Here is a 10,710-nt window from a genome sequence, read left to right as displayed (position 1 = left end):
AAGTTTCACCGTTTACATTTAAATCCTTAATCCATCTGGTATAGACTTTTAGTGTATGGCGTGAGTCAGGGGATCACTTCCATTTTCTTCCATCTGAATAGCCAATTATTCCGGCACTGTTTATTTGACAGGCCATTTTTTCTTCCCAGATTGGCAACGCAGGTTGGGCTGAATATCAGCTGCTCGTCTATGCAAGAGAAAGAAAAATATTAAAGAAAAAGTGAAATGAAATAAACTGGCCTGTGACTCTTAATGTCGGCAAGTCCACACCTAGGAATTTATCCTGAAGAAATAACTGTCAATGTGAAACAATACTTAGTTGCAGGATGTTGTTTGTAAGAACCGAAAAATAAAAACCACCGACTTGTCTGTCCAACAAGAGGGGATTGTTTAAATACATTTTTGTGTATCCGTACAACGGCATGTTGTGCAGTAACCCAAAAAGGTGTGGTGGGTTTTAACGTGGTAACACGGACGTACTGAAAACAGCAGGTGGTAGGACCACATATACAGTATAATCCTCTTTGTGTACTCCAGAAGATGTCTATACACGCATTACAAAGAAGAAAGGGAGGGGCGCCTGGGTGGCGCAGTCGGTTAAGCATCCGACTTCAACCAGGTCACGATCTCGCGGTCCGTGAGTTCGAGCCCCGCGTCAGGCTCTGGGCTGATGGCTCAGAGCCTGGAGCCTGTTTCCGATTCTGTGTCTCCCTCTCTCTGCCCCTCCCCCGTTCATGCTCTGTCTCTCTCTGTCCCAAAAATAAATAAACGTTGAAAAAAAAATTAAAAAAAAAAAAGAAGAAAGGATTTGCAGTAAGCTGTTAGTTGTTACTCTGTATTATTTGAATTGTTATAACAATATGAAAAAAAACACAAATAAAGGGCCCCTGGGTGGCTCAGTCGGTTAAGCGTCCAACTTTGGCTCAGGTCATGATCTCATGGTTCGTGGGTTTGAGCCCTGCGTCGGGCTCTGTGCTGACAGCTCAGAGACTAAAGCCCGCCTCAGATTCTGTGTCTCCCTCTCTCTCTAACCCTCCCTTGCCTGTGCTCTGTCTCTCTTTCTCTGAAAAACAAATAAACATTTTTAAAAATTTAAAAATTAAAAAAAACACCACAAATAAATGCAATTCGTTTTTTTTTTTTTTTTAAATCCCCCCCCCCCCAAATGTGATGTGTGTTTAGGCTCATACCATAGGATCTGGCAATCCCAACCTAAGGAATTTCCAAAAGAGAAATAAAAGCATAAGTTTACACCAAAGCCTGCACATGAATGTTTACAGCAGCTCTAATCATAATCACCCAAAGCCGGAAACAACCCAGATTCCTTCACCTGGGGAATGGATAAACAAACTGTGGTATATCCATACAGTGGATTATTACTCAGCTCTAAAAAGAAACACTGCCGATAGATTGTAGCTCCATGGTTAACCTCAGTGCACTATGTGAAGGGACGGAAGCCAGACTCAAAGGCTGCATACTCTGTGGTCCCTTTTACATGACTTTCCGGAACAGGCAAATTTCTGGGAAAAGAAAACACCGGGGGTTGCCGGGGGCTGGGGAGTTGGGCGGGGCTGACTACACAGGGGTACAGGGAACTTGTCGGGGAGGAAGGCGATTGGTGTTGATTATGGTGGTGATCACACGGCCGTGAGTCGGCTCAAAACTGAGACCTAAACGCTAGAAAGGGTGGCTCTTCCTGTAGGCGAATGACGCCTCAATAACAAAATGCAAACTGTAAGACGTGCCGCATGTTGTAAATGAAATGAGCCAGCAATGTGAGAGCTAAAAAAACACCTGCTGTGCGAGAACAATTCAATGAGATGGAATTAACATCCACAGTATCGTCAGATGAATATCCATGTCCTACAACTATAAAATGAGCTTCCGTGTGTGTGTGTGTGTGTGTGTGTGTGTGTGTGTCCGCGCGCACATATGCACACACTGGTAGAAAGTCAAACTGCCGGATAAGCATCGTAAACGGTGTCCAGGAGTCTCTCTGAGCGCAGAGGTTACAGCTCATCTTTATTTTCTTTTGCTCCTGTGTTTGCTCATTTTCCCACGATGAGCACACTTTGTCCTGGCTCTTTGGAGCCGCTGGAGTCCAGGGCTGGCTTGGGGACGCTGGGAGGAGACGGCCACTCTGCAGCTGAGAAAACAGCAGCCCCCGAATGAACCCTGAGTCTGGTCCTGTCGATGTTTATTTTTCCTCCCTGGGCAGACAAGGCCGGGGACTGGAAGGAGGGACAGAAATTCAGACTCAGAAGTCTCGTTCGGGGCAGCCTGCCCCTCAGAGCCGGCTCACCCCTCCCTCGCTCCCCAGGCTCTTGTAGATAACTGTTAAGGTCAAGAGGGTGGCCTCTGGCGCCCGCCAGATCAACTTCCACTTCGTTACTTACCGCTGTGTGTCCCTGGGCCAGTTACCTAACTTCTCTGTGCCTCCGTATCTTCCCCGGTAACACGGGGATAAAGATGGTGTGGACATCGTCAGGATGTTGTGTGTGCCTATGTGCGGGTGTGCACGTACAAATAGCTTAGAAGGATACCTGGCTCATTTAAGTGTCAGTAATGTTTAGAAGGATTGTTGCATCGGGTGCCTGGGAGGCTCAGTCGGTCAAGCTTCCGACTTCGGCTCAGGTCATGATCTCAAAGTTTGTGGGTTCGAGCCCCACGTCGGGCTCTGTGCTGACAGCTCAGAGCCTGGAGCCTCCAGATTCGGTGTCTCCCTCTCTCTCTGCCCCTCCCTTGCTCACACTCTCTCTCTCTCTCTCTCTAAAATAAATAATAAACATTAAAAAATTTAAAAAATAAAGGGATTGTTGTGGGAATCTAGCCGATAGATGTATGAGCCTACTGGTCCCATCCCAGGGCATGTGGCGGTCTCAGGGTCGCAGACCCGACACCCCCCGGATGAATTTAAAACGGGTCAAGTTCTTCATGGTGATTTAGAGCATCCTGAAGGGAATACGCGCAGTCTACAGAAACACTTTCTAATCTTTCCGTCTCTTCAGCCAGCCGCTTCCCTCGCCTCCATCTCTGCCATGTCTCTCGGGGTCCTCCTGCTCCAAACTCCCTTGGTTCAGCCAACAGGCATGTACTGAGCACCTACTGGATGCCAGGAGCCATACTTAGGATAAATCAGGAAACAGGTAAGAATCTTCGTTGTTCACATGTAGATTCCAGATCTGTCCCCAGAGGGGACCCTAGAACCTAGAACCTTGGTCCTTCCCCACCCTCTTCATCCAGAACTCCAGAAAACCCTGCAGCCCCCTCCTCAGGTGGCAGGGGATGGAAGAAGCTGAGTCGGCAAAGCCAGGCTCTTTGTAGCAGGCAGGGCTTGAGCAGAGACTGAGTATCTCCAGCCATCAACAACGGTGTCCCATTACGCGTGCAGAGCGCCAGCTCTGGCCCAGCAAGGGTGGCCCCAGTTTATAGCAGTCACCTCATCCCCAGTTGGACTGGCAGCAACTTGCGGGCAGAGCCCCGAAGTTGTTCACCCTTTGAGGAATGCATACCACAGGACAAGGGACACAGTAGGCTCTTGATGGCCGGCAGGGCACCCCATGGACTGATCTCTCTTGGAGCCCGTGGACGGCCCACGTCAGAACCCACTGATGTGCTGGGAGACGTGTGGTGGCGGGGGAAGGGAGGCGCTCACTGGCCCAGCCAGGGTTTTCTCTGGGCGACGCCACAGAGCTGTGTCTCCGTCAACACCCACCTAGCTACCTCTCCGGCCACTGAGCCCTCAGTGCGTCAACGTCATGGGGCAGGAAGAGGGTGCGGTGGGAGGAGGCCAGGGTGTGGACTTCTCCTCAGCCCCATCCCCTAGTCGCTCTGAGACCTGCCAACCTTCCCGACCTTCGGTGTCTTTATCTGTCCAACGTGAATGCTAACCCCTTCCTTGGTGGAGAGAGTTAAATGAGATGTGGCACATGGAGCCATTTTGTGAAGGCTCGTCTGCCTTTTCTCTCCAAAAAGAAACCACCTTCAGACTCTCAGGCACCTGGGAACCGACCCGAGGACACTGCCTGTGGCGGTACTTGTCCCTGTGGCCGCCTCAGTTCCTTAGAGCCACACGTGTGTGCCCTTGTACACAGCACAGACGCGGGTGTTGTTCCTAACTGCAAGCAACAGAGAGCAACTGTGGCTAATCGGAGCAGAAAAGGAATTGCGCCAAGGATAAGAGTCTGACTTGTGGAATCGTAGGAAGTTCTCCAGGCCTCTACCGCGAAGGCAGAGTGAACTTCTTAAAAATTAATTGAGCGGCTCAGGCGGCCACTGTGTGCGTTTGCGTCGAGTTCGTGTCCCATAAACGTTACCCGATAACGAAAGCACATCTCGGTTCCAAGTCCTTCCATGATCCCAACTGTCACCAAGGAAGCCTTGGCCTCTAGGCTGTGGGTACTCGCAGTGGGCACGGGGATAGAGGCTCTGACTTCTTTCCAAGGGTCTGCAAACCCACGTGGCCATGAAGCATTGTCTGGGGGTCTGGCACACGTCCTCAAGTCAGGGGGAAGAAACACTCACCCCACCTGCCTCTCTGATCTCTGGCCCTTCCCCGACCCCTAGGAATTTGGAGTTACTGCTCCAATCAGTCGGATTTAGGACGCCGCTAGGCCTTGGTGTCCTAGCTTCTGTGGCTGGAGGCCCAGGGTCCCTTTCTCTGTTCTTCAAACTGTGCGACTGGCTCGTAATCGCAAACTCTCTACCTCTCTCCCCCACCAGCCAAGCCAGCCATCCTTGGGATTCCTCCCCCCACGCAGCACAGAGGCCAGCCCAAGGCCGGGACGAGAAGGGCTGGGCAGGGGGAAGAGGCCCGTCCCACTGCCCTCTGGCTCCTGCCCAGCCCAGCCACTGGCCACTGGCCCAGATGACAATGAATCAATACTTTGTTTCTGAACAGGACGGTCTCTGGGTTCAGCTCCCAGGTGTAGTGAGGGCCGGGCAGGGTGGGGGGGTGGGGGGGGGCAGGGAACGGACAGGGCAACTTTTGGGCATTCAGAGGTCCCTTCGCCACACCATCAAATATCATCAAAACACGCCCCCAGCTCCTCATGTCAAATGCCTGCAAAGGGGAGGCCAGAAAAATGCAAACTCATTTAAAAGAGTTGCTAAATTTGCAGTGGTTTTCCTCGGCCCACCAGCTGCAAATCCAGCTACGGGTCTTGGGCCGACCTTCGTACTTGAAAAACTTGGGTGGTCCCTGGTCCCCAAGAACAAGACCACGGCCTGGCCCCACGGCCCTCCCCCAGCACCTTCCCCCTTGCAGTCCACACTGCGGCCCCTGGGGATCTTCACCCTCCGTGCCTTGGCTCAAGCTGTTCCCTCCACCTGGTCTGTCACCCCACAACCTGGCAGGACGTCCTCTGTCCCCTCATTCAGAAGCCCTCAACATCCCTTTGCCACCTCTCAGCTGTGTGGCCCTGGGCAAGCTGGTTCACTGTTCTGAGCCTCAAGCTTCTCATCTGTGAAATGGAGCCAAGGAGACCTACTTTCAGGGATGGGGGAGGATTAAAAGGGAACGTTAGCCAAAGGCCTGCCTTCATTCCTGGCACGGTTTAAGCCCTCCAAAGATGGAGGCTGCTCTTAAGGACGGGGACCCTGGAGTCCAGAGAGGCAGGGCCACGTAGAGGCAAAGCCAAAGCCAGGCCCTTGTCCATCACTGGCTTCCTCTCATCCCCGCCTGTCTGTGTCCCCGGCCCCGTGCTCTTATCACCCTGGGTAGGGCCAGGCAGGGATCATTTGCTCTTTCCCAGCAACAGTTCTCCTTGGGACCACCACCCTCGGCCCCCGGGGCTGGCTGAGCACAGGCGCCGATTTCCGCCTGTGGCCGAGGGGACTTGGCCTTGGCTGTTGGAGGCCCTTGGCCATTTGGCAACCGCATGTTGCCTTACTTCCTGTGACCCTCCCTCGGGCTGGAAGAGGCCCAGCCTGCCAGAGCCCGTGTCGTAACAGAGGTGAAGCTATTCGGAGAGAAAGAAGTGAGAGCCACGCTCTGTCCCTGCCGTGCCCTGGGAGGGCGACTCAGCTCTTTGCAGAAACTAACCTCTGTGCACGGCCGGCGCCTTCAGTCTCAGAGGCCCGGCTTTCCGCCAGCACCACACTCGGGTGGGCTGGCACTCCAGGGCCAAGGTCGCCTCCTTCTGGAAGCCTTGGGGGATCGTCAGGTCAGGCTGCACTTGAGCTTCTCAGGCTCCAAACACGCATCGTCTGGAATTTACGCTCTGGGTTCTGACCCTCCTTTCATTTGTTCGCCATCAAATATATCTTGTGATCTACTCTGGGCTTTGAAGCAATTACAACCACAACAACAACAGCGGCAACAAGAATAATGATAATACCATAAGGAAGATCTGCCCACACCTCCCCGACCAGCGAACCCCAAAGGGCCCGTTTATGAGACAGAGGCTCAGAAGGAGGCACTTCCTTAGTATAACAAGGTCGGGGAGACACCCTCTCAAGGGGTCATCCACACAGCGCAGCGTCTGATTGCCTTGTACATAGTGCACGTTGAGGTCAGACCTCCACGAAGGACTCTTGCTTGAGGATAAAGTGGGGACCACGGGGGAACGTGGGGTTCAGCAAGGTTAGGCTACCAGCCGAAACTCACACAGCGGGCAGGTGGCGAGCTGGGATGTGGGCCCAGGTCTGTAAGGTTCCCAGCCCACACTCTGGACTGCTGTGTGGCAACCGGCCACTGCTCACAGCACCAGGCGGCTCCCAGAGGGGATGCGAGCCACGGACTCCTCTCTCTTGCACACGTCAAGCCCAGACCCAAGGCTCAGAGGACAGAGAGCTCAGTCTGTAGCGCCCCTGCCATGTTTTCCTGGCGGTTTCAGGACGCTCCAGCCAGCCAGTGACTGAACTAAGACTACGTACCGAGCGCCTTCTCTGTGCAGACTGATTCACACATGAGCTCAGCCCTCAGAACACATCACACGACTGGCGCTGTCTCCCCATCTTTCAATAAGGAACCTGGATTTCGGAAAGGATTCTGTGATCAGGGTCGCACAGAGAGTGGGGTAGCCTGGTGGCCACGACGGACCCACCTGCTCTAAACCCGATGCGCTTGCCTCGGGGAAAAGTCAGCTTCCCAAGGACCACAGAGTAGAAAGATGGACAAAACCTGAATTAACTATCTTGGATCCACCCCATCTTGGAATTCCTGTAGGGATGCTGTATTTTCCTTATGCTTGCAGCAATGGTGAGTCGGGACAGGAGGAGAGAGTTTGAGAGGACGGTGGGCAAATTCTAATCCTTACATATAGCTACACGTGTATTAAAATTCACAGATCGGAAAGAAACTATAGGAGGTAAGTATGGCATAATGTGAAGATTTTATAAACCTGGGTAGTCTATTCCTATCTACATGTTTGGAATATTTTACAGTAACGATAAGACCCAACAAAGAGGAGGAAGAGGAGGAAGAGGAGCAGAGGAAGAGGAGACACTGGAAGAAGCTTGCTTAGCTGCAATGGCTGGAGCCGCTGCAGCCATCTTGTAGCCATGAAAGAAGCCAGGGTGAAGGTAGATCTGAGACGCGAGAGCAGAGAGGTGGAGAGATGGCAAATGTCTGCTAGCTGCTGAATCAGCGTAAACCTGCCCTGTCTCTTTGGAGTCCTCTGAGATAATGTGCCTATTGTGGAAGCCAGTGTCAACTGGGGATTTCTGTGACTCGGTAGAGAGTCAGATGTGAAGCAGTGAGGCACCTCCATGGCCAGTGGCAGCACTGAAAAGGATTTGGCTGGGCGTGGAAGTGGGGGCGGGGGGGGGGGGGGGGGGGTGGCTTGTGCAGAAACTCTGCCAGTTGGCCTTAAGATTTCGTTTTGGTGGCAATGTAAGTCACAGTCACATGAATTCCATCATAACGCTCCTTTCCTGTCTGACACCCTCACAGATGCAACATCTGCCTGGGCCCAGGGGACTCGGGAATTTGGGGGCAGTGAGAACTGCAAGTGTTCAAATCTGTAGGAGATCATTTTTTTTTCAAAATCTAAGTTTTTGACAAATCATCAGTCTAGGTGTCTCGGCTGCTGCTCAGCGCTCTCTTCCTCGTACAGACACAGGCATCTGACTCTGGGGGGGCCAAGAAGGTAGAGCCAGGGTGAGAGCCCAGGGTGACGAGTCCTCCTGGCAATGGCTCCAAGTAAGCGGAAGAAGTCTTCTCTCCATGAAAGGCGGTGTGACCTTGCCAGGGACACGATCACTCAGTTTCCTCATCTCCAAAATGGAGAATAATCACCCCTCCCTCTCAGCCCTCCCTCGAGGGCTGTTTTTAGGCTTGGAGATAATATATGCAAAGCGTCTGGCACATAGTAGATGCTAGGGGTGGCCACCGTTTTTTATTCTCAAGCAAGCCAGAAGGATTCTTGTTGTGGATGGGGGCAGGAAGGGAGAGCCTTTTAGCACCAGGCAAAGAGAAGGAGAAACAAAACAAAACAAAAACAAAAAACCTCGGGTCTCACATCCTCCCGGCTCGGCGGGCGTCATTAGACTTTCATAAAATTAGAGGAGACGAGGAGGAGACGAGGAGACCGGGCACCAGGGGGCTGATGGGGACCCAGCAGGAGAGAAGCTGGCCTCCCCCTCAGCAGCCCCGCCCCTCCTCTCATCACCATGGAGACTGAACCGGCTGCCCGGTGGGGTTCCCGCCCACCCAGGGCCTGAGGCTGCGGCAAAAGGAGGGGCAGGGGCGAAGAAGACGGAGACCTGTCTGGAAAGCTGGGGTGGGGGTGTGGGGAGTGGCTGCACCTCCCCCACCTCCCCACCCCCCTGCAGGCGCTCAAGGACTCAGGCTGATGTGGGATATGCCTGACAACCTGCATTTGAGTCCCAGCTCTGCCAGCAGCTAGCTGTGTGACTGGGGGAAGAACACGTCCCCTGTCCAAGCCTCAGGTTCCACATCTGTCAAAGGAAGGGGGGAAAAGGAGCAAAAAAAAGCTTGGTGCAGAACACTGTGGGGCGTGGAAGCAACGACATATGGTGCGCGTAGAAGCATGTGGGGCGTGGAAGCAATGACATATGGTGCGCGTAGTGCTGGGGCGGGGTGGGGGGGGGGGGACATTCACTACGTACCGTTCATTGGAAACAGGGAACTTTACAAAACTGACCAGCGTGGGGGCGCCTGGGTGGCTCAGTCAGTCGAATGTCCGACTTCGGCTCAGGTCATGATCTCGCGGTCTGTGAGTTCGAGCCCCACGTCGGGCTCTGTGCTGACGGCTCAGAGCCTGGAGCCTGCTTGGGATTCTGTGTCTCCCTCTCTCTCTGCGTCTCCCCCGCTCATGCTCTGTCTCTCTCTTTAAAAAATAAATAAGCATTAGAAAAAAATTTTTTTAAAAAACTGACCAGTGTCATCCCATTTTTCTTTGTTCAAAAAACACGGAAGGGGTACTCTAAAACTCACTTCTGCTTGGTGTCTCCAGAATTGGGGGTTGCATGCGATTTTTCTTCTCCTAGTTCTTTCTCAAATTTTGGCCAATGAACATGGATTACTTTTAAAGTCAGAGAGGCATTAATAGCTACCATTTCTGTGCTTATTATGCGGGGGCATTGTGCCCACTGCTTTGCATGGTTTAAAGCCCTCTCTGTCTTCACAACCATCCCAGAAGTGAGGGTACTCTGACTATCCCCACTTTACCGAAGAGGAAATTGAGTTTCAGAGGCGTTAAGGGGCTTGACCAAGGTCAAACCACCAGAGAGTGACAGGGCTCCGATTTAAAACCACAGCTAAGCTACTGGACTCCAAAGTTCGAGCATTTCATTATCCCCTACTGCTTCTTAGGACAAGAAAATACGAAAGAGTCTGTTTTTGAAAACTGTTTTACTATGGGAAATATCAAGGATATCAAAAGTGGAAAGAAAAATGTAACTTCCAGTTATGACGTGAATGAATTGTGGGGAGCTAACGTACAACATGGTAAAGTGCAGTTAAGAATACTATATTGTGTACTTGGAATTCGCTAAACCAAGAGATTTTAAGTGTCTCCCCTCACCCCCCCCCACACACACTATCAAGAAAGGATAGCTGTATAAGGTGTATAAGGTGCCTGTGTTAATCAGCTTGGCTGTGGCAATTATTCCACAATGTATACATATATCAAATCATCACGCTGTATACTTTAAATGGATACAGTTTTAGGGGCCTGGGTGGCTCAGTCGGTTGTGCGTCCAACTGCAGCTCGGGTCATGATCTCACGGTTAACGGGTTCGAGCCCCGCCTCGGGCTCTGTGCCGACAGCTCGGAGACTGGAGCCTGCTTGGGATTCTGTGTCTCCCTCTGTCTCTGCCCCTCCCCCGCTCATGCTGTCTCTCAAAAATAAGCATTAAAAAACAGGCATACAATTTTGTGTGACCATTATGCCTCAAAAGGATGGGGGGGGGGCGGGGAAGGAAAATATAATGAATCCTGATGTTCCTACCCCACAGCTTCAAGAAGGTTTGTAGGTGGAGGGATTTGGGCGGGGGCTCAGAGAAGGGGGTGGGGATACTTAGGGAGGGGATGATGCCCAGAGCCAAAAGTCTCATCCTGTTACACACAAGCGTGTGCACACACACACACACACACACAGTGCCCCCCTCCCCCGCGCCCCCCTCCCCCCCCCAGCTCTCAGGCTCCACTCTGGCCACCTCTGGAGCTGTGGCTTCCCCCTCTCCCTCCCCTGCCTGGGTTCCTTCCTCCTTTCTACATTTTACTGGTTTGCATTCCCCCCCCCC

The sequence above is a fragment of the Herpailurus yagouaroundi genome, unplaced genomic scaffold (assembly GCF_014898765.1).
Source record: "Herpailurus yagouaroundi ecotype Mexico unplaced genomic scaffold, PumYag 196, whole genome shotgun sequence".
NCBI classification, from domain to species: domain Eukaryota; kingdom Metazoa; phylum Chordata; class Mammalia; order Carnivora; family Felidae; genus Herpailurus; species Herpailurus yagouaroundi.
Note: the sequence above shows the minus strand (reverse complement) of the source record.